Genomic DNA, 25132 nt, shown 5'->3' with positions numbered 1-25132 from the left:
AGTTGGGTCCTCGTTGCTGTGCGCAGGCCTTCTCTAGTTGCGGCGAGCGGGGGCTACTCTTCGTCGTGGTGCACGGGCTTCTCATTGTGCTGGCTTCTCGTTGCAGAGCACGGCCTCTAGGTGCACGGGCTTCAGTAGTTGTAGCACTCGGGCTCAGTAGTTGTGGTGCACAGGCTTAGTTGCTCCGCGGCATGTGGGATCTTCCCGGACCGGGGCTCGAACCCCCCATGTCCCCTGCATTGGCAGGTGGATTCTTTTCTTTTTTCTTTTAATACATTTATTTATGGCTGAGTTGGGTCCTCGTTGCTGTGCGCAGGCGTTCTCTAGTTGCGGCGAGTGGGGGCTACTCTTCGTCGTGGTGCGCGGGCTTCTCACTGCGGTGGCTCCTCTTGTTGCGGAGCACGGGCTCTAGGCGCACGGGCTTCAGTAGTTGTAGAACTGGGGCTCAGTAGTTGTGGTGCACAGGCTTAGTTGCTCCGTGGCATGTGGGACCTTCCCGGACCGGGGCTCGAACCCCCCATGTCCCCTGCATTGGCAGGTGGATTCTTTTTTTTTTTCTTTTAATACATTTATTTATGGCTGAGTTGGGTCCTCGTTGCTGTGCGCAGGCCTTCTCTAGTTGCGGCGAGCGGGGGCTACTCTTCGTCGTGGTGCACGGGCTTCTCATTGTGCTGGCTTCTCGTTGCAGAGCACGGCCTCTAGGTACGCGGGCTTCAGTAGTTGTGGCATGCGGGCTCAGTAGTTGTGGCTCGCGGGCTCTACAGTGCAGGCTCAGTAGTTGTGGCGCACGGGCTTAGTTGCTCTGTGGCATGTGGGATCTTCCCGGACCAGGGCTTAAACCCGTGTCCCCTGCATTGGCAGATGGATTCTTAACCACTGCGCCACCAGGGAAGCCCTGCAATTTTCTCTAAATCATGTGAATTACACGATTTTGCAATTCTCCAAGGCTCTAAGGTTACCTAAAGAACGGTGTCCACAGAGAACGTGTGAATGCCAAGAGCATCGACTGCGGGGCTGGGAACAGAGGATGAACAGGACATCTGAAGTGTTTATAATTGTACACAGTTGTCTGTTCAAAATTTAGTATCCTGAAGAGTGGACTGACTGCTAATGACTTTATTTCTGGTTTCAGAATAAAATGATGAACCAATGTGCAGTTCTCGCAGTACATTCTTCCCCTGGAACTACCTGCGTAGTTGGTTTAAGCGACTTCAATACAAAAATGATGGAAGAAGCAGAGCGTAAGGATGTCTGGGCCTTGCTGAGTTATCCCGAGTGCTTCCCCTTGCCCCCCGACTCTCACCCCGCAGCCCCATCTAGATGAGGAGCCCTCTGACTAGACTGGCTCTCAAAGCCTTGCAGGTCAGCTCTCACTTTATCCTGATCCCATCGAACCCTCGGCCTCAGTCTGAGGAGCACCGCATCCATGCCGATCGCACCCAAGTGTCCGGAGGCCTCCTGTGACTGCAGGACAGGCCTAGAGCCCCTCTCCGATCGTTCCATGCAAGCCGTCACGGGCATGAAAAGCAGAATCCCGTCAAACAAGAATAGCTGTAGATCCACAACGTCGAAGGTAAATTGCATGGGAAAATGGGTTGAAGGGCTATGTTAAACTATGCATTAAACAACATAGTTAAAACTATGTTGGGCTTCCCTGGTGGCGCAGTGGTTGAGGGTCCGCCTGCCGATGCAGGGGACACGGGTTCGTGCCCCGGTCCGGGAGGATCCCACGTGCCGCGGAGCGGCTGGGCCCGTGAGCCGTGGCCGCTGAGCCTGCGCGGGAAGCCCTGCAATTTTCTCTAAATCATGTGAATTACACGATTTTGCAATTCTCCAAGGCTCTAAGGTTACCTAAAGAACGGTGTCCACAGAGAACGTGTGAATGCCAAGAGCATCGACTGCGGGGCTGGGAACAAAGGATGAACAGGACATCTGAAGTGTTTATAATTGTACACAGTTGTCTGTTCAAAATTTAGTATCCTGAAGGGTGGACTGACTGCTAATGACTTTATTTCTGGTTTCAGAATAAAATGATGAACCAATTTGCAGTTCTCGCAGTACATTCTTCCCCTGGAACTACCTGCGTAGTTGGTTTAAGCGACTTCAATACAAAAATGATGGAAGAAGCAGAGCGTAAGGATGTCTGGGCCTTGCTGAGTTATCCCGAGTGCTTCCCCTTGCCCCCCGACTCTCACCCCGCAGCCCCATCTAGATGAGGAGCCCTCTGACTAGACTGGCTCTCAAAGCCTTGCAGGTCAGCTCTCACTTTATCCTGATCCCATCGAACCCTCGGCCTCAGTCTGAGGAGCACCGCATCCATGCCGATCGCACCCAAGTGTCCGGAGGCCTCCTGTGACTGCAGGACAGGCCTAGAGCCCCTCTCCGATCGTTCCATGCAAGCCGTCACGGGCATGAAAAGCAGAATCCCGTCAAACAAGAATAGCTGTAGATCCACAACGTCGAAGGTAAATTGCATGGGAAAATGGGTTGAAGGGCTATGTTAAACTATGCATTAAACAACATAGTTAAAACTATGTTGGGCTTCCCTGGTGGCGCAGTGGTTGAGGGTCCGCCTGCCGATGCAGGGGACACGGGTTCGTGCCCCGGTCCGGGAGGATCCCACGTGCCGCGGAGCGGCTGGGCCCGTGAGCCGTGGCCGCTGAGCCTGCGCGCTTCCACAACCACTAACAGTCCCTGACGGTCCCTGAATCTTCACCACAGCTGCCTGGGGAAAACTCCACCGGGCTTCACGACGCCCGTCAGCCTCAGAGCTGGTCACCAAGTCGTTCCTAAGCGAGCAGGTACTTAGGCCTCATCAGTAAATGAGGTACACGTGCTCTGTCTTTTTTCCAAAACAGGGGTTTAATTTCAATTCGCTCTTAGAGAGGGAGTTTCCCGTTGCCAATGCAGCATCACCCGGTGTAAACGGCACGTACCCCAGGGAACACAAGCGCTCCAGGCACGTCAGCTCCTCCAGCAGTGAACCTTCGGGAGCCAGTCTCCTCGCCCTACAGTGGATGACTCCTGCTACCCTCCTCCTTTGTGACGAAACTTGCCTGCACACCTTGGTTTATGATATTTCATTTTGTTGTCACCATGACACAGACTGTAGTTACTTATCTAACTAAGGACTACAGAGAAGAATCTTTTGGGTTGGAAGTTATCTTAAGGCTTTGGATATAAGGTAAAGTTAAAACGCCTGAATCTATACTGTCTTTGGGGGGTAATCTCTCATATAAAACACGTCTCCATTCCTTTACGTGCCCTGAAAGCTGAGGCTCTTTCTCAGCTGAGGGAGAGTCTGCGTCCTTCCGCACCCCAGCGACATCTGGTAACACCCAGGGAAAGTTTTTGTTGTCACGACGAGGGAAGGAAGCTGGTCCTGGCATCTGGTGGGGAGAGGTCGAGGATGCTGCTAAACATTCTGCACTCTGCACAAGGCAGCTCTCACCACAACAGACTGATTCACCCCAAATGTCACAAGTGCCCAAGTTCCGAATTCCTAACCAAAGCAAAGAAAGACAAAATCACCTTCTGTTGGGACTTCCCTGGGGGTCCAGTAGTTCAGAATCCGCCTTCCAATGCAGGGGATGCGGGTTCTATCCCTGGGTCCGGGAACTAAGATCCCACATGCCGTGGGGCAACTAAGCCCGTGCGCCACAACTACTGTGCACCTCAACTACGGAGCCCACGTGCTCTGGAGCCTGTGCACCACAACTAGAGAAGCCTGCGTGCCGCAACCAAGATCCCATGTGCCACAACTAAGACCCAAGGCAGCCAAATAAATAAATTTTAAAAAAATGTTTTCTTGGACTATTTTACTAGCGCTTTTTTTTTTTTTTTTTTTTTAACATTTTGGGTATTTGAAATTATTTTATAGTTTCGTATTTTCAGCAGTTTCCCATCCAATTTGTTCCGGCCAGGACCCCGGTCTTGGCAGTGTTATGCATGCTTCGCTGACGCTCTCACATAGTTGTCAGCAGCAGTGACTGGTAACACACACTGACACGGAAGGTGAGTCCAGTGCACGTGGCTAAAGTTCTACTTCTAGAAAAACCAACATCTCCTGCTGCAACACTGGTGGAAACTTCACTTCCCTGTCTGAATGAATCAGTATCTACTGCATGGTCTCATGGATGAGTGGCAATGCGATCACAGATAAATGGGCCAATGAAAGTGCACTCTTTTTATTTTTAATCATTCTGTTTTGTGATAACTTTAATAAGTCCCTTGGTTTGGACCTGGGCCCGACAGTCTAACTTTGCACGCTATGTTCTTTTCAAAATGTGAAGGTAAGACAAGGTTCCTTTTACTTGTTGAACGAAGGAAGTAACACTTCCTCAGATTGCACATTTAGGGCATTTCCTTGTCTTCTGTCATTTGAGTCGGGTCAAACCTCCCGAGGGAGTGCGGGAAGCCAGTCATGGTGTTGCTTGCTCGTTAGACATACGCTGTGCTTTCTGAGCGTTAGTAAACTTTACCATAGGTTTTTTTTCACGGTATGAAAACAGTTCCTGCTCACTGCTTGTATGAAATTGAACTTAGTAAAGAAAAGAAATATATATATAGGAGAAATGAATTTATTTTTATGATGAAACTTTCAGCAGATAAATAAACTCGTTTTCCTGTTATAAACCATGTTACCTTCTACCTACAAAAGTATGTAGGGTCTGTATGTCTAATTAATTTAATTCATGGGATAAAAAGATAGATTTGGGTCAAATGTACAGACATACACAGTGACCAGAAATAAACAGATATACTTTGTACCCTCATCTTAGCATGATACCAACTGACATAGTTATAGATGAAATGATGCAATGCGTGAAAATTTGTTCCGTGTAACGTTATGGGCGTAGGATGAGGTGTGGATGGGGCAGGGTTGACAGAGGGTCAGTGGCTGGGGGACTGAGGGACAGAAGCAAGGAAGCCATAACACAATTCTGTCTATTTCTGTACCTGCTCAAAACTCCCTTAATGAATATATTTCTTAAATTGTCCTTTAAAGATATACTTTCCACAATCATCTTTTAAATGAGGGAGCTAGATACAGCATCTTGTGGGCTTTTAAGATCATGGGGACATTCTGGATATGGTGAAATAAAAGTCCTGGCATCCGATTCCAAAACCAGTTGTTGTCCAGTCCTGAGATGATGACAGTGTCTGTCCCTACCCCTTTTCTTAGCTCTTCTGTACAATATATTCACTGTTTCCTTCCTATGTAGAGTTCAAGGGTGTCACTGGCCTCCTTCAAAACCTTCCTTTCTTCCCCTTGCTCACAGTAACAAGATTCACCTTGGTTCATGACACAGTCGTACGTTTATTCTCCTAATTGATAGGCCTTATTCGCCAACAATAGAGGTTTGTATTTTTCTTCTACTCCATCAGTCAGCAAACTACAGGTTACAGGACAAATCCTGGCCCACGAGTTGATTTTTGTAAATAAAATTTTATCGGCACACAGCCATGCTCATTTGTCTATGTAGTGTCCATGGCGGCTTTTGTGCTAAAAGGGCAGGTTGACTAGTTCTGACAAGAGTATGCAAAGTCTAAAACACTGCTATCAGGACTTCCCTGGTGGCGCGGTGGTTAAGAATCTGCCTGCCAATGCAGGGGACATGGGTTCGAGCCCTGGTCCGGGAAGATCCCACATGCCCCGGAGCAACTAAGCCCGTGCGCCACAACTACTGAGCCTGTGCGCCACAACTACTGAAGCCCATGTGCCACAACTACTGAAGCCCATGCACCTAGTGCCCATGCTCCGCAACAAGAGAAGCCACTGCCACGAGAAGCCTGCACACCACAACGAAGAGTAGCCTCTGCTCGCCGCAACTAGAGAAAGCCCGCATGCAGCCATAAAGACCCAATGCGGCCAAAAAAATATATATATTAATAAATACATAAAATAAATTTATTTCTAAAAAGCTTTAAAAAGTAAAACATTACCATCTGGCCATTAACAGAAAAGAAAAATGTTCACCTCTTACTTATCTCATAATTTTTTAAGTCTAGGTGGAATTTTAAAAAATTTGACATACATTCATGGTATTTAATTTTTATTACACATTGAATTTGCATACTACTCAAAGAAATTCTATTGTATTTTGATAAAATAACATAATTGCTAAGAAAATGAGAAATTTATACCTCAGAGGAAGGAAAATATCTTGATTTTTTTTCTTTTGTACTTGAGGTCTTTTATTTCTGTTTATTCTACTTTTATATATTTTCAGCACCACTGAGCAACAGCTCATGATTTGGGCTTCACTTGATCAAAATATTTTCCTCTGAAAGAATTATTGTCACCGAAACAAATAAATGCCTACACTCTCTGGAATTCTTTAGCGAGTTTAGCCTCTCTTTGACAAAAAGATGTCTCGATTGTTTGTAAATGCATAGGTTGGCTTTTCAAGCATTGAGAGCAGTCGGGGCTTAGCAAGGAAAAAAGGAAAGGGTTCAAGAGAACTGATCATACTTTCTCGATGTGAAGGAGATTATTCCCCAGTCAGTTTCTCTTCCTGAACATGGATTTATATTAGATTGCATTAACTTTGAGAACTGCTGTTGATTCTTGGAAAGTGTCTGTGTGTGTGTGTGTGTGCGCATCTGTGTGTGCGCTAGGTCTTTTTGTTTTCTGATAATTATCTGCTTGAAGAGAAGAAGACTGAGGGGTAAATCCTCCAGTCACAGTGACAGAGCGACCTTGAGGGGACTTAACCATGGAATGTTTCAGCAGGTACAGGAGCCATCCCATCCAGTACTATGGCCACTAGCCCCACGTGGCCACTTACATTCAAATTAAATAGAATGGAATACAACGAGAGGTTCACTTCCTCTGTCCCACGAGCCACGTGTCAAGTGCTCAATGGCCACGTGAGGCTAGTGGCTACTGTGCGGGACATCACAGGGTCCCAGAGCACCGCCACCACCAAAGAAAGTCCTGCTGGACGGCGTGGTCCTGGACTGCTCTTGGGAGTCGACGCGCCAACCCCCTTCTACTAACACCCGCACGACCGAATGAACTTGACTTTGGACTTTCTTCTCTTTGGCCGATGAACTGCCAGTCACTGCAGCCTGCGTTTCTCTTGTTCTAACTGGGAAACTTAGCCCTGGTCTGATTCGTCCAGCTTGAGATACACAGTCTGAGGACGATCTGACTTCCCCCTCTTTCCCAGACAATTTTTCAGGGTGAGAGGAGGACAGGGTAAGTTGAGAGGGGACACTGAGGGCAGAGTATCAGAAGTGGAAGAGGTGTAGATAGAACGACACAAAGTTTCTTCTTAAATTCAAGAACATACTGCATTTTGTAAGCTCCTGTAGGTTTTATCAAAAGTCATATTTCAGAAGATCCATAGGTACAGCGAGTGTGAGACACCTTCACCCGAGCTGTTGGCCCGGTCTCACTTTGAAGGATTCATATCCCACTCCATTCCTAGACATTGTAGGTGCAAAGAGTTGAAAGTTCGGCAATTCTTTTTTTTTTTTTTATTGCCCCAGTACTTTGAAATTCGTAGATTTGCATATTTTTCACATAAACAATAAAGTTATTGCCATAATTTAGGTAATTATTTTGCTTGACTTACTTTTTAAAAAAAATATTTTTTTAATGTAGAGGCTTTCTTTGCATTTAAATCTTGTTCTACATTTTTTATTATGTAATAGGGCCCGACTCCTGCATATAGAATCATGAAGCCACATATAAGAATACCTTTAAGGCATGTGACACATATTGTCCTGTATTTTTCAGACTCCACCTTCCTCACAAAAGTCCTCTTTTGTTTCGCTTCAGAGCTGTATATCTAAACCTCTTTCCTAAAATAATAATGCTGCTTGAATCAAAGGGCAAAACATGCAAAATATAAGCTTCTTTCAATTTCTGCTATTATAAAGTTAATGATGCAATTTGGCAACCAGGATCTGGAAAAACAGGTAAGTGGGTAGAAGCACGATGCTTTTAGATGCTCTTCCCCGAGCTGAAATTGGCCCCTGAAATATGGTCCAGGTGCCCCAACCTGCATTACTTCAGCACCTTTCCAAAATATGAAAACATGCTGAGGTCACGCAGCTTGGGTTCATCATTGTTTGAAATATACACATACTGAACCAATCAATTATCAGTATATTCTAAATGTCTCCTTTTCGTGTGTCATAAAATCAAAGTCCTACCTTCAAACAGTGGTGTACCCTCTGCCCAAACCCCTGCATTGTTTTATGTAAAAACTAATCACAGAACACGAAGATAATAATTTTTTGTACTGAACAAACATCAGCTATACCTATTTAAAAGAGTTTTTAAATAAATCATGCAAATGTTTGTAACTAATCAGAACAAACAGCACTGTTTCCAAATTGGTGTAATATTTCCACTAAAATCCACATTTTATATTAACTTATTTTATATATATATACACACACACATATATACAACCTATTTTATATATTTATATATCTAAAAGGATCATACTGAAGTGACATATTAAGTCACAAATTTATTACATAAAAATCCATGATTTTTTGGAATCTGATAGTTCTCTCTAAATGGAGACTTATGCTAACTTGTAAATGTACTTTACAAAGAATTATAATATTATAAACTATTTTAAATATTATTTGCATGTGCACATATTGAAGTCCAAACGGCCCCATGAATTGACATGATATTTCAGTAGCACAGAGCAAAGAGGCTATGAACCAGGAGATACTAGTGCATCAAGTAGCTTCCAATACCACAAAACCTCACATGTATTTACATCTAGACTTGCCGTCTAATATTTAAAGTAGCTAGAAATCCAGAAAGATTTAAATGAACAGCTTCCACAGTGGCTTTTGTTTTTGCTTTTTAATCTATAGGTCACTATGGTCAAGCTATGTACTTGAGGACTCTCCAGGTGGAGGGGCTCGGAGGTGGCCTGTAATCTGAACATTTTAGGAAAATCTAACTTTATCAGGAAAGTTTCTAAGTTTTTCCCTTTGAGTTCGGCCTTTCTCTCATCCTAGCCTTGTTTAAAAGATTTAAAGCTCTTTAGACTGAAGAGGATGGTGGTTCCAGCCAAGAAAGAGTGGGTGGGAATTCAAAGCCTTAAGTTGCAACTAGAAGGCAAATGCGATTCTAACATAATTTGAACCTGACTGAACGGCCCAAATTTCAACCATCCTCGAGCAAAAACAGGAAATCTGAACCACAGTCAGAGAGAGAGTCCCTGAATTCCAAGCGGAAACAGAGGGTTTCTCCATTCTTTGAAGTTGTACTGCGCCCAAATGTATGGCCTAGAAAATAATAATTAAATGTTGTTTTTGGCCCAACTGATGAGTGTTAAAGCTCCTATCATTAAAAAAAAAAAAAAAAGGAAAAAAACTACTCTTATATAAAAGGACAGAGAATCAACCTGTCTTTTGGCTCAAATTTTTCTTCAGTTTTATTGAGGTCTATATTCTTTCTTGAAATAAAACTTTCTGTTGCTTTGGTTCCAAAAGAAAATATGAGTTTACTCTCATTTCGTCTGCTGGCACAGCATAAAAGAAAGGACATGTTGCCATGATTGCACCCCCAAGAAATGGATCCCTTAACTTTTGATAAAGAAGTGAACCAAATAATAGATAAGGCCTATTTCTTCGTGAATAGTGGACACAATCCTGAATGTTTTACTCAACCTTCATTTCTGCCATCACTATCTTGAATGTAGAATGTAAAGTATACTAGAATGGTTATAATCAAAAAAGATGAACCGTAACAGGTATCGATGGGGATGTAGAGAAATCAGAGCCCTCCCACATTGCTGGTGGGAAGGAAAAATTCTGCAGCCGATTCGGACAACAGCAGCTGCACGATTTTTCCTTCCCACCAGCAACAGTTCGACAGTTTCTTAAAAAGTTAAGTATCAATGTATCATGTGGCCCAGCAATTCAACTCCTAGGTATCTACCCAAGAGAAATGAAAACATAGGTCCACACGGAGACTTAGACTCAAATGTTGACAGCAGCATCGTTTCTGATAGCCGAACACATGGAAACAAGGCACATGCCCACCAGCTGACGAACGGATAGACAAGATGTGGTCTATCCGTACAACGGAATACTGTGGCCGTCTGGGTCCAGCCGGTGACAGAAGCCATGCAGTAGGTTGAACGGGGTAAAGAAGCGGGAACTATGATTAACAAGTAGCCAGGAGATAAATGGAAACTCCGTATGGTGCGCTCGGCCGCAGGGAGAGCGTCCAAAAAAGGACAAACCAGGAAAGGGTTCAGAATGGCAGGGCCTGTGGTCCTGCTGCCAGAGGGCAGAGATGCCTGCTGGTCTGGTCAGTCCACAGCCGGTCTGGAGTTGCCGGGCCGACTGCAGGCCCACCCTACAGTGCGGGCGAAGGATCAGGTGAGCAGCAACCAGCAGGTAAGGGCCACCTGTGCCCTGGAGGACACAGCAGGTGTTCCCGGGGAGGCGGCCGCGTGGGGAGCCTGCGGAGCGCCACCTCAAGGGGACCCTGGTTTTCTGCGTTGAGAGGGCTGGGGAGAGGTTATCGCCAGGCCCGGGCGTCAGGGCTGCTCAGGTGTCGTAGTCCCACAGCTGGGGCCGGCCCACCGGACGTTCCCACTGCACTTGCGATGTCCCCCGCCAACGTGCACCTCAAATGGGAGGCACCTCTTCCCCTCGCCGTGTCCCTCCAGCGCCCTCTACTGAGAAAGCCGTGCGTGGTGCTCAGGTTCAGTGGAGACAAGCTCAGGGCATCACAGAACGTACACTGAGGGGAGCACTGGGGGCTGAGGGGCAATAAACGGACGACTGACGACAATTCTACTCAGCAAGAGGAAGGACCGTAGCGCTGCTTCCTCTTACAACGTGGATGAAATGCAAAAACGTTATGCTGAGTGAAAGAAGGTTGTCACAGAGAAACACGTACTGCAGGAGCCCATTTACGTAAACTGTAAATTTATAGAAATTACAGAATAGGCAAATGTATAGAAACAGAGAGCGGACGGGTGTTTGCCGGGGGCTGCAGGGCTGGAGAATGGGGAATGAGTGCTAGAAGGGGCAGGGTTTCTTTTGTGGGTGATGAAAATATTCCAAAATTAGATTACGATGAAGGATGCACAGCTCTGCAAATACACTGAACAACACTGCGATGTACACTTTAAAGAGGTGAATTTCATGGTATTTAAATATATCTCCATAGTGCTATTAAAGAAATACTACTATAGACTTGGAAAAAAAAAAAACAACACAAAACTTCCACGAGACCTAGCTTCATTCGGGTTAACTACGTTGTGTTGTTTTTAACTCAGAGAAGCGGGGTTGGCAGCAACGTGAAAATTTCTTTAATTAGTGCTCGGAATGCCTTGTGAGTTACTCCTGGATAATTAAAATGATTTGAAGAATCACCCTCTATATGCTTGCAATGTGGCTAAATTCCAATTGTTATCCAGCTCACTTTTTTTTCTTTGTGCCGTTACCTCTTTTTAATCGATGTTTCTATTACACAAATTTTGACAGTCACCATATTAATTCACATTAAGTCATCTTCATTTGTGTGATTTGTTTCCCTATCAGCTAATAATACACACGTAAACAGGAGAGCCCTGACCCTGTAACCTGCTTCCAGAGCGTTCACGGCGTAGGAGGGCCTGGCACGCGGAGAGGTGACGGGACGGGGACGTGTCCTGCCTCCATCTGCCCTTTAATACTTGGTTGCGAGTTTAGTCTCTGCAGTGTCTGCACCTGACGGACAGAAGCTACGCTCTGTGTTTACTGACAGCTGGGACGGTCACTTCTGGGAAGAGCGAGGTTCGCTGTAACTAAGACAAACTGACCCACGGAGTGGCTTCACTTCGACAAATGCAAGTCCAAGCAGACTCACACGCCCCGGTGTGTGTGGTCTAAATTCTCTAACAGTGTGGCCTGACACCCGGAGAGAGAGGACAGGGACAGACCGTGAATCGCACCTGCTCTCCATGATCAGATGCTTATATTTAGTTGCTGATATCAAACCTCTGTTTTGCCGCACAGAATTGTTGCTACCTCCCATGATGGATTTCCTCACTTTGCAGAGGTCGCTCACGAGAGCTATAGCCACGCTGCCTACAGCCATTTGGAGTAACTCTCTCTGGTGTTCTGATCACTGCAGAGACCCAGACGGCTGGTTTTGTCAGTAAAGAGCAGATTATGAAGAGAGGTGAGACCCCAAACGGGTCCAAAAGCCATGCACTTATGACGCACCCAGGAGAGGGGAGGAGAAGCAGATAGCGCTGTATGTATGAGGCCGCCTTCCCCGGGGTCTACACGAACGGGGCAAGGGCTGCCGAGGGACCAGGTCCGGGCTGGGTCACAGCCCCACCACGTGCAGAGTTCAGCTACCTCTCCTGCGCCACAGTAGGGCCACTTTATTTCCACTCTGTCTGCTGTCTCTGGAGCCGACAGAAGACAGTATTCACTGAAGTCTGCCGGAAGAAGAAAAACAATGAACACACTCGGATCTCCAACTCCTCGTTTGTCAGTAAAGGGAGAGCAAGAAGGTTCTTTTCCTCCTCTTAGGCAATTAGATGAGGATACTGGAACGTGAACACGGAATCCTTGTCGGAAGCGCCCAGACTTAGCCACAAAGTAACGAAAACTGAGATTTGAGAAGAACGCGTTTTAAAAAGCCTGCTCTTAGACAAAGATGATGGGAGAACACACCTGGCAACTCAGGAACCCCGGGCATGACCCTCCGATTTAAGGAGGAGGGAGAGACCTGCCGACGCTACGAGGCTTTATCACAGCAGAGGGCTAGTCATTACAGATTAAGGAAATACCCAGAGTAGACTGAAAAGGAAGGAGAGGCATAATTTAGCTGTTAGTTTAGCACCAGAAAATTGGTACTTATGAACATGGGAGCTTTCACTCGCCTTCTCCCAGGTCTGTCCAAATGGACTCCACACCATTCTCTCGGTCTTCCTGGCCACCCAATAAACACTTCATGTGGCTGCAGTACTGGGTACTTTGGGACTGCTATCCTACCTACTCCAGACATACATATTATTTAACTAGGGCCTCCCAAAAACTCAACTTCTTTACCCACTCGCATGACTCAGGGTGGAAATCTCATGCACTGAGAGGGCAGTGGAAAAGATACTCTGAAGCAGCTGGACTTCTTAACAAGACTAATTTTAAATAGAATCAGAAAAATGCAAATATGTCATCTCACTTGACCATAGTAATAGCATCTGATTTAACATTTTCAGTCCAGACCATCTGGGCTTGATTCTCATCGTTTGAAATTCTATGGGAGCTATTTTGGTTGTGCTTGGGAAAGTTTCGCCTGAGTTACAAGTAGGATGAGAATCTAGTCCTATTGCTGAAATGGAAAGAGCTCTCTCATTTTCCCCCCTCACTCTCGGTTTGAGAAAAGTTGCTTTGGGAAGAAGAATTTGGGGCATTAGAACATATTTCAGAGCTGAAGAACATTTCACACGCCACCAGCTATCAACGTAGAGCTCAAACGAATGGCATCCTTATCTAGGAAGGAGACAGCCAATTTCCTCCATATTGGAAGAAACCCACTTTTCCCATACTGCTGATGTTTCTATGCCATTCCTTCTGGCATACATGTTTGGATAAGTTTACTCTGTTTCCTAAGAAAGTTCTGGAAGAGGACACACCCTGCATGGTGATAAGACTTAGAGTGAAGGAAAACAGTCCTTCACCTCTCTTTGCCTCCCTCTCCCTCCCTTCCCCCTCAGGCTCAAATAGTGTGCAAGGTGCGAAAATAGGTTGCAAGTCTCTGCTTTTAGAAACGTGTTTTCTCTTAAACCTTGTACAGATGCTGTTATATAACACCAACATCAAGAGAAAAACACCACCCACAGACTTTCCACCCTAACACATCTTTTCATTAAAAAAAAAAGTGCCATCTTCTCCTAGTCCATATAGGTACATAATTTTTTAAACGGTTCAATTACAGTAATAACATGTAGTACAACCTGCTCCTTTTTTTAAGCAATTCTTTTTACTTGATTTGGCCTCTTGCAGAATTGGATTTTTATTCAAAAATCTTTAAAAGATCCACCAAATCCAGCAACATTCATTGACTATTCCCTAGAAAGATTCCTTAACTCAAACATCAGGAAACACAGAATTTTGTATTCTTTTAAATAAAGAAAACAGTTTTAAGATTATAGAAAGCAACTCAACGTTAATACAAAATTCCCGAGTAATGCTTTGGGGATTGAATATACGTTCCGTTTAAAAATTATTTCTCTGCCACATAGGAGAGTGTACGTTTTCGAGGACATTTTCTGTCCTTCTGAAAATTCAGGATGCTCACTTTTGTCTGTAGAAATCCAAGGTGGCCACTGGCACAACATTAGCGAATTACAAGTGGGCCACAGGTCTTCGAAGCTACAAACTCCTGGGTCAAGCCCAGGCAAGAGCTACGCAGGTGTTTCTAGCTGCTCATCTATGGCCCGTGGTGACCTTCAAGTTGCCTCTCCACCCCCATCATGGCGATTATCCAACCTTGTTCCCGCTCCACAGTTTAGGGTCCCGCTGAACAGCCAAAGCTAAATGACTGCTATCCAGTCACTGTTTCACATGCTTGAGTCCAGAGTCAAAGTTTTGTTGATCTTCATAACCCAAATCTAACACAAGACCTAGAATATATATCAGCACCTGTCAGATGTTTACTGAAGAAAAGTATGTCAAATTGATACTCAAGAGACGTTATGAGTATCCTTGAAAATAATTTAATACTCTTCTATTTAGAACCAGGTCCCTCTCCTATAATTATCAATTACAAGAAAGGGCCTCCTCCAAGTTTTTTAAATGCCAAAAGAAGTGTAAAGTCTTTGTTTCAGCCCTAAAGGCTCTTTTATCTGGAGATTTCTGTACCTTTTAAGAAAATAGAACTGGGTCAGCTTTAGGAGAATTATTTGCAATTTCAAAAGGGGGTAATGACATGGGAAGCTTCTTTTTTTCCCCTTTCAAAGCCCTTCTGGTCGTCTAGTTGGGTAAGTATTTGATTTCACTTTAATACTTATGCAAATGATTATAAGACTCACTAATCTTGGATGTATGATAAACATGAAACATTTATAAAGATAAGATCTTAAGTAAAAAGTGCTTACCCTAGAACCTAAACCAAAATCACCATACAAAGTTCACTTAAGGGAGTTTTGCCCGTGGACTGCCTTTACCCAACTCCAGCACTGGAAGGATCCACAATGTGGATCCACATAGATAACAGGTGTGGGAAAAGAAAACAGTCAATTACCGTAGACAATTAGCCTGAACTCTGCAGAGAGAGGGACTTAAATTCTATTAGGCAAGGCTGAAATGTATGTAGTCATTAAACGAATAAGCAAATACCTGGTGACCAATTTGGGTTCATTCAGGGACTTAGAACAGTTAGCTATGAAAATAGAATGAAAATAAGCGCATGTGCAAAGACACAGAACTAACTTGTATTGAGCAACCCAAATCACTACACAGGGAGCCAAAAGCTTTATATAGACTGATGGGTGCCCAGCCTGCAGCATATTAAGTCACTGCCAGGCCAGCCACTCGAGGTCAATCCAACCAGAACCTCTGGGGAAACAGTCTACTTTACAGCTCCTCACCCAGGCTTCAGAACGACTAAAAGGTTATCTCCTCTAGCGGTGGTCCCCAGATCAGCAGCATGAGCATCACCAGGGTCCCCCAAAGAAAGGCACATTGTGAGCCTGAATCCAGAACAACAGAGGGGAGCTTCTGGGGGTGGGGTGGGGGGGGGCAGGGATCTGTGTCTCACAAGCCCTGGATGCACACTTACGATCTAGAACCACTGGTACGGGCAATCTTACGACCATTTTACAAATGAGGACGGTGAATTTAAGCGGTGATCCTGAACGTTCAGCAGACTGGTAAGGGACGGGAAGCCTGCTTTTACTTAACCAGAAAGTTTGTGCTCTTTTGATGGCACCACAAGGTGAACCAGGAAGAATTTAAGAACTTTTTAACAAACAATTTCTGCTGATAGCCATGACATTATTATTTTAATAACTTGATTGATGAATTTTAGTCATTCTCCTTAAGACCCATGATAAATACAAACACCACAAAGCAGGTCATAAGAATAACCTACAGCGCTAAGTAGGCTATATTCTGTATCAAACGCAGCCCCTTTGCTGTCGTACGTTTGCTTCCTAATTACTTACAGCAACGCTCTCTTTATCTTCATAATGCAAGCGCTTACCATACATTCTTAGTTATGCTTCCAATAAAAATGGATTTACCATTCATTTTATGTCAATTTTGTAGGAAGCTCCTTATTCTAACTGCAACCAAAATGAAATGCAAATGATTATATTAAATTTGACAGATGAGCCAGGCAGTATTTAAATGTCCATTTGAGACAGTATTTTGTTAACAGCATACTAAAGAAGATTACAGTGGTCTTGGATCTGAAGAGTACATATTGGAGTAATTAAATTCCTTAGTCCAAAAGAACTATCTTTATTGATCCTTCCATGCCCTTCATTTGTGTTAGTTATTTGATTATTCATTTTATTAATACAAAGAACATCTTGTTATTTTATTTTTTTATAAAATAAAAAATATTTTTATTTTTTAGCCTTTATTATTTAGGCTAAAGATATAGTGAGAGGGGACTTCCCTGGTGGCACAGTGGTTAAGACTCCATGCTCCCAACGCAGGGGACAGGGGTTCGATCCCTGGTCGGGGAACTAGATCCCACACGCATGCCGCAGCTAAGATCCAGCATGCCACAACTAAGCCCAGTGCAGCCTAAATAAATAAATAAATTCATTTAAAAAAAAAAAAAAAAAAAAAAAGAAAGATGCAGTGAGGAAATAATAGAAGAAGGAAGGCAATAAACACCATTCACAGTATTATGGTGTTTCTTAACAGAAAGAAAACAAAAGGAAAAACTAACAGAATTACCAGTGCTGAAACACAAAAAATGTGAACACATTCCATAAACTTCAAAAAGTGGCAAAAAACGAAAGAGGAATGTTTCTAGTGAACTGAACTGTCAAAAGGCATCTTATTAAATATGCCTCCATTTGTGCCTCAAAAGTATCAAAAATATAACTGAAGAAAAGCTGCCTGAGCTTAAAAACAAAACGTCTATACACAATTAGCAGAGCCACTGAGTTCTTGGCAAAATGAATGAAAATGCACGTACATTCTCTAAGAATATTTTAAAAATTGAAGTATAAAGAAAGACAGTGCCTCAAATATCAAGGAAAATAAATAAGTTTATGACAGCATGAAATAAAGCTGACCCCTCCCTGTGAACTAGCAATGGGAAATATCAAAAGACAAATAATCAATGTGTTCAGGACTTGGATGGAAGAACTTTCTACAACCAAGACATGTGTAAATGTAACAGGGACACACGAGCTCAGGGAAGACGAGGATTAGGTCTACTTCATTCACTAGGATGCATTCACTTGTTTTCTTTAAAGACATATTCATTGAGCGTCTGCTACAAGAGAAAACAAGAGACTTTCACTGGAAAGCAGGCAAGAAGCAAACCAATACCCAGTTACTTTTTACTTCTAATTATGAACAATGTTGTCGAGAAATAAATCACGCCGCGGGGGTTAGCAACGGCCACATTGAGGAGGTACGGTCTGTGTCTCGGGGAAGATTAAGAGCTCAGCAGGCAGACAGGATGGATGGAACACTTATTCCAGACACCGAGGGTGACGCTCACGCAGGAAGCAGGAAGCCTCACTGAACTAAAGAATTCAAGCACGGGGAGGTACACCTGTAAAAGGGAAGGATAAGGCAAAGTGATCCGAGAGAGCGACATCAGCTCTAGGTTCCGGAAAGCGTGGCAGGAGATGAGGGATGTTGAAATTCATCCCCAGAACCGTGGGACGGCATCGACGAGTTCTCAGCGGTGGAGTCACAGGATGAAGTCTTGTGTTCTAAAAAGATCTCTCTGGCAAGTGGAGAGTGTATGGAGGAGCGGAGAAAATGTGTGGAGAGACCAGTGAGGAGGCCCCCGATGCAGTCCGGGCGAGGCATGATGGCAGTCTTGACAAAGGGATGGCAGAGGAGAGTGACAGGAGTGAAGAGATTGGATAAACGTCCACAGGATGCAGCAACTGAGTGCGCATTCAGAGAGAGGAGTCTGGGACGGCTCCCCCGAGGGGCTGTCCGGGGTGCCATTCAGTGACACGGGCAACAAGAAGCACATTGGGAGGGGAAGGCACCTTTGAGAGTCACAAGCAGATGCAGCTGGATGTGGGGACTAGAGTTTGAGGAAGAATCTGGACCTGAGATATTATTTGGGACTGAAAGGTGTCTGGTTGACGATTTATGCCACAGGCAAGAGAGCCTGTGATCAAGCCTGGAGGGGGGTCTATGTTCAAAGGTCATAATAAGTTCTCAATAAATACTTCTTGAATGCTTGATAGGCTTTCTCAGAGGTGAAAATCCACTCTTGGTAAATTTAACACAGATTATTTTCTCACAAAGTTTTTGGGTGGGAATAGGATTTGGAGAGGTTTGAATGGAGGCCCTCAAAGATATCATGTCTTAATCCCTGGTACCTTCCAAATGTTACATTTTATGCCAAAGGCTTGGCAAATGTGATTAAGGGTTTTGAGGTGGGGAGATTATCCTGAATTATCCAGATGGGCCCTAAGGGCAATCACAAATGTCCGTATAAGAGAGGCAGAGGATATCTGACACACACACAGAAGGAGGGACGGTGCCATGATGCCAGAGCCACGGAGTGACAGGCTTACAAGTCAAGGAACTCCAGCAGCCACAAGAAGCTGGAAGAGGCAACACAGATACTCCCCTAGAGCCTCTGGAGGGAGCACAGCCCTGCAGACACCTTGATTTCAGCTCAGGGATGCTCATTTTGAACTCCCGATCTTAGAACTGCGAGAGAACAAAATGTGTCTAGTGTTAAACCATCGTGTTTATGATAGTTTGTTACAGTAGCCATCGGAAACTGTTACAAGATTAGTAAATGTATGTAAGACGGACTTGAAACATATCACTTCATTCTTGACTCTGCTAAACAAAAAACTATAAACCGAGGGCTGTGTGTAACCTCTGTATGAGTGTCCATGGGCGTTAGGAGTGAGGGAGAGACTCCGGTAGGTGAGGACAGTGGCCTCAGTGCTCTGGGCAGGAGAAGGGCAGCTTGCCAAGGGCATTAGAGTCGACAGGGATGGTACCATCCTTGCAGAGTACTGGGGCTCCCTGGAGAGGTACCAGTCCCAGAGGAAGACTGGCAGCATTTTCAACACAAGGAAGCCTCACCCCGACTCCCCGGAGTAGGACAATCAAAGCGCTGGAGGTGCTCGCAAAGCCAGCAGGACTCGTTTACCAAACACGCAGGAACACTTCACTGAGGACTACCAGAACCATTGGGTAACATGTGAGAGGAACGAGATTTCCAACAGAGAGGGAGGCCAAAGAAGCAGAGAAAATGGATTTTATAACTGTGACTGTGTTCCTACATTGACTTCCAGGTTGTTGTGTTCTTGTATCAGTTATCTCTTGCCGTGATGCTTCTGCATATCAAACAATCACGACCCCACCCACACATACCCCCCTCCCCCGCCCTCCCCGCCCCGGCACACAGTAATGAGTGTTTATACTCATGGTGGGGGGAGCGGGGGTGTCGACCAGGTGGTCCTGCTGATGCTGCTGGGCTCATTCACAGCTAGGAATGAGCTGGCTGGCTGGCCTTCCTTGGGGCAACAGAGGCGCAAAAGAAAGAGAGGTCCAGGCCAAGCATGCAAGCACCTCCCAAGCTGCTGGCATCTGATAACACCCCATCAGGCAAAGCAAGTCACGTGGGTGAGACCAGAGTCCAGGGTGGGGAAGAACACCCAGACCACAACAGAAGAGCACCACCCAGTTACAGGAGAAAGATGGGGTGGGGACCTGGGGACAATGATGCAATCTAATACCCAGGCCTTAAATACTAAATAACTACACAGGATTGGATGATGACTCTCCCTCGATTTAATACACCGGCCCTTCATTTATAGCTACCTTTCTGTTTCACAAAAGGGCTATTTTTACAATGTTTGTTTATCTCAACTTTTCCTCTTTTTGAGACTAAACTTCCTGAGTTCCCCCAAGAAACAAGTATGCATTACTGGTGTCTCCCGTTTTGCCATTAAAGTTGCATAGGTCACCCAGGAAGCCACCCAACGTCTCCCGAGCTAATTCATGCTCCGTCTTTCACAGGCAGAGCCTCCCTGGACAAAGTCAGAATCTTCAATGAGCTCAGAGCCACAGTTAACTGCCCTGAAGGTATTTCCCACCCCCCCACCCCCTTTTTTTTCTCAGTGGAGTAACTCAGCCGTGAATGCTCTCCTTTGTAAGCTACTCCTGAAGGTTTTCCACGTTGGTTAATCCCCTCTCCCCCAACTTCTCTCCTTACACACCTACCATACTCAGCTTTCTGCCTCCCAACAGGGGCAAGCGTTCAACATTTACTGACCACCTGACCTGGGCTGGGTACTCATTTGACTGCTGAGGTAGGTCCAGGTCCTGCCACCAGATAAAGTCCACGACACTGCGCGAGACTTAAAGGTCAGAGAAATAACAAATATCTGAAAAATATGAACATGATTCAAACACGGCATGGGCTGTACTTCTACTAAAATCCAATCACATTATTGTTTCTCTGACCTTCAAATTTAGCTGAGTCTTGTACTTCTATTGGCTAAATCTGGCCACGCTAGATCTGGAACAAGAAGCAGACACAATCATCGCCTTTCCAGACTTCACCGTCTAGTAGACACGACAGGAACATAACAAGGTAATTATAAGATTTCTTTTTTTAAGTAAAAGAAAGTGGAAGGGAAAAAAGGAGGCACTGGGTATTTGGGGCTATTTAACGGGGACCGACCCACATCCAGTGTGTGCGTTTCAGAAAATGCTTCCTCCTATACTCTTAATACTAAGCTATTAACATAGTTAGCATAGATTCATACTGTATTACACTATAATTGCTTTCACAGTAACTAAGTGAGGGGTTCCTAGGACACAGGTGTGTGATGAGGAAGCAGGGATTTCTGCACACGAGTCGTGAGAATACGGAGCCTCGGGCAGTATCACCGAAGTGCAGTGCTTGGGTCGGTACGTGCACCTGCCCAGGGCTGCCAGCCGAGCCCGCGCCTCTGTGTGCCGAGGACTCCCCGGGGGGTGTCTGCTGTAGGGTGGGCGACGCTAGTGCCTTTGCCAAGGGATCCAGAGCTGTCAGGCTACTTGTAAGAAGCGGTTCTTCTCCCCAGCCTCCCCTGCGCCAGCATGTCTACACCCCCCCCTCCCCGCACACACGCCTCCCCATACAGTTACTCTCATCCAAGCAAAACAGAAGGGAGAGCTGGACAGAGAACTTCATGAAAGCTGATCCTGAAACGACTGAGATCACAGAACGTGGTTGCAGGCTGGGCAGTGAGCAGACGGATGGTGCCACAACGCAGACGCGGCTTCGCTGGGGTGCCGTGGGGTGAGGATGGGGTCCTAGATTCCTAAGCAGCGCCCAGGGGAGATGGGTGCTGCCGGCCGGAGAACTACACGCTGAGGAGCAAGGCCCTAATCAAGGGCTTTTGCCGAGAATTTTCCACAATGCCCTTCTGCACCAATAAACATACATAAATATCAACAGTAGATGGGAAAGCTGAAGTGACTCTTCACGGGAAGCAGCCCGAACCCTGGTTGAGAGAAAACATGTTATTACGGTGCCGGGTGGTCTGGCCTGGCCCTCGATTCAGCTCAGTGGCTTGTGGGACCCTTGGCCTCGCTTCCGGAAGGGCTGAGCCTGCGTGGGTGGTGGGGCGGTCCTCCATCATGCATCAGGACCCCAGCCTGTGGCACGGAAAGACGGGCCCCGGCTCTGGTTAGCACTCAGTCATTTAGTGCCCCTTGAGGCAGCGGTGGGCCCCGGGCAGCGCTCAGCAGATGTCACGGTGAGCAGAGGAGACCACAGCCAGCGACAACATCAACGTGATGAGCCCTGAGGGAAGGCTGACTCGAATTCCGGGCCAGAGAAGGCTTCCCCGAGCGCAGGAGACCTTTGCTATGGGAAGAGGAACGGCACAGAAACCCAGAGCGGGTAGCATCTAAGAGACGACTCACTGCCCAGATAATGCAGCTGAGCTCCAGGTAAGTCATGAGACCTTCCGACGGTCACGCCAGGTCCGGCACCTGACCTCCCGGGTGACAGTCCGGCGCCCCTGCTCTGTCCTCCGGAACCTGACACAGAGCCGCGGCAGCGCTGTCGAGAGCCACTGGCTGGAGTCTGACCCTAGTTCAGCTTCCCCAGGTGGTATCTTCCTCGCCGAGCCTCACGATGCAGCTCGGTTTCTCACTTGTGTTTATCCCCCCATGACGCGGTATTCATCACAGACGTCTTTCCCGTGATGGAAGACTCTTGTATTGCCAGGACCTCTTTTCTCTCTGTGAAACTAAAGTGATTTCATACCTTGGAGCCCACCAACATCTTCCATATTTCCCCAGGTTGGAGGCTTAGACATTGAAGGTACAAAAAACAAACTGCAGCCGGCATCGCCCGGGGGATGATTTCGGTTCGCAGAAAAATAAACCGTGTTTTCACCGCCTTGTCTGAGCTTGCGGGAGCGAGCTACAGCGCGTGGATGTTTGCCGGGCAGGACGGGGCTCCCGGGGATGAATCGTGGGTGCGCGCCCACACTTTCTGCGGCACTGGCGCAGCCCCCATGTCCCCCGCGGAAAGCCCGGGATCTCCCTGAGCTGCATCCACGCTGAGGGATGAGAGAGATGACTGAAAGGCAGGATCAAGGCCGCCAACATGAAGATCGGTGCTGTGATTCGCCACACACCACAAAGTTTGCCCGCAGGGTTTGGGAGAGAAGGCGGATCGTGTGGGGAGAGGCTGGTGAAAACTCAGAATTAACGGCTCTCAAAAGTTTTAGTTGCTTTAAATGCCAAAGACAGTTTAAAAAAAAAAATTCACGAACGTAATCTCATGCATTTAGAAAAGTATATCAAATTTGATGATCTAAGCCTAAAGTATTCTGGAGGATAGATTGCATGGTTTTGAGAAATTGGAACATAATCATATTCCACAGGTAACATAGTCTAAATTCCCGGGGGACCTTCGTTTATGCTGGATTTAAACATTACATGATTTACTATTACAGCAAACGAGCATATCAAATCAGAATAACCATTATTCAAGCATAGGGAAATAAAAGAGGTAAGAATGAACCTCCTGCCTTCCTGAGAATTTTGCATGCATAGTTCGTTTGTTCAAGACAAACTACCTCTCTGTCAAACAAACACAGCTTAGCTTGTCGGGAATTTTGAATGCACAATTATTTCTGGGGCTAGTTTGATAAATCCCATGCAAATCACCAATTTCTGTGCGTGACATACAGAAGGTTTACAGAAAGTATTTGTTCTTTTCTCCCGGACTATATTGAGGCTGGAACCCGGAGTGTACACTTTTATGGGTGGAAAGAAACTTGAAAATTATTTCAACTTTCAGTTAAAAAAATAAAGACACAGGAGAAAAACCCCTTGGGCGGATGTTTTTCTTGTGCTCACATACGTTAAGAATATATCAGTATAGGGCTTCCCTGGTGGCGCAGTGGTTGAGAGCCCGCCTGCCGATGCAGGGGACGCGGGTTCGTGCCCCGGTCCGGGAAGATCCCACGTGCCGCGGAGCGGCTGGGCCCGTGAGCCATGGCCGCTGAGCCTGCGCGTCCGGAGCCTGTGCTCCGCAACGGGAGAGGCCACGACAGCAAGAGGCCCGCGTACCACAAAAAAAAAAAAAAAAAAAAAAAAAAAAGAATATATCAGTGTAGATAAGGGAAAATTACAATATGGGGGGAATGAAGGGGCACGCACAGATACATAACTTAAGGAACTGAAGCTGGTTTGCTTCTGGCCCACCTGCCTTTAACTGAACAAGTGGGCTTTCCTTTGCTGGAAATAAAATATATAAAGTGACTCTCGCTTTAGTGCCCATGCATGCACCCATATATATGCTGCGAGCCTACCTGGAATGCTCTCCCTCTAACGCTTAGCACAGCTCCTGCCTCCTTACCCTTCAGCCATTGGCTTTATCCCATTCTGTACTGTGTATTTGTTGAAACAACTACGCTTTGACTCCCACTGAGCTGCGAGCGCAGGGGAGCAGACACGATGAGTCCGTGGCTTACCAAGGTCCACCCTGCCCGGCAAGTAGCGCGCACTGGAGACACACTAGCTGTATAAGGTGATGGGTTGCTTCCAATCCTTGTTTACCTCGGTCCTTGAATATAATCAACCTATCAACTCAATCCTAGGCAGGGGACGTCCTGAAATACTCCCAGGAACCGAACGCCCGGGTTAGGACCTGGTCGCACGTGCCGTGGGGTGGAGTAGCCCAGCCAGGCAGGCATCCGTGCACGTCACCTGCTGCGTGCAGCTGCGGTAGGGCCAGAGCTCCCGGGGAACTGACCCTCGTCAGGCGCCTCAACGAGGGCTCTCCAGTGCAAGGGCTGTGTGTCCTTCCAGAGGCGGGGCGTGAAGAGGGAGCGGCGTGGTTTCACAGCGCAGAGCCTGGGGAAGATCGGCACTTCTCTCTAAACAGCGAGCGACGCTACGCACAGCTAACCCCCAGGCCGGGGTCGCCAGCTTATTTCAGGGATGGGTGTGGCCGCAGGGAGACGGCAAGAGGAGGAGCTTAATTCCAGATGATGTGGACCAGGGGAGAAAGTCAGTCAGCGGACAGAACCTCAACTCTGTCCGGGGTGGAACAGAAGCTTCTCATGACCTTAAGCAGAAAGCCCTAAACCAGACAGCCAACAGGCAAATGTAGAAGTTGAAGGAACCAGGTGGGTGGAGGTAGTACTGGGCCAGAAATTTGAGAAATTAAATGGGAAGCAGGGGGAGGGAGAGGGGGGAGGAGCTTAATTCCAGATGATGTGGACCAGGGGAGAAAGTCAGTCAGCGGACAGAACCTCAACTCTGTCCGGGGTGGAACAGAAGCTTCTCATGACCTTAAGCAGAAAGCCCTAAACCAGACAGCCAACAGGCAAATGTAGAAGTTGAAGGAACCAGGTGGGTGGAGGTAGTACTGGGCCAGAAATTTGAGAAATTAAATGGGAAGCAGGGGGAGGGAGAGGGGGAAGGGGAGGAGGGGGAGGGGGAAGGG

At 46.3% G+C, this 25132-nt stretch overlaps 1 long non-coding RNA gene across 3 annotated transcripts in view; it reads right to left on the bottom strand.

The window, feature by feature from the left end:
- LOC114486644 (uncharacterized) overlaps window positions 1-25132 on the bottom strand; it is a 369699-nt gene that overhangs the window by 9116 nt on the left and 335451 nt on the right. The window contains exon 10 of one of the 3 annotated variants that reach the window (XR_008617974.1): window positions 3002-3502. The exons of the other annotated variants lie outside the window; for them this stretch is intronic. This is a non-coding gene — a long non-coding RNA (uncharacterized lncRNA). Of the gene's footprint in view, window positions 1-3001; window positions 3503-25132 lie in introns of those variants that run through there. 3 annotated transcript variants of the gene reach the window in all.

Source organism: Physeter macrocephalus, chromosome 7 (assembly GCF_002837175.3).
Source record: "Physeter macrocephalus isolate SW-GA chromosome 7, ASM283717v5, whole genome shotgun sequence".
Taxonomy (NCBI): Eukaryota; Metazoa; Chordata; class Mammalia; order Artiodactyla; family Physeteridae; genus Physeter; species Physeter macrocephalus.
The sequence above is the reverse complement of the archived record's forward strand: the minus strand, read 5'-3'. Positions and strand labels throughout refer to the sequence as shown.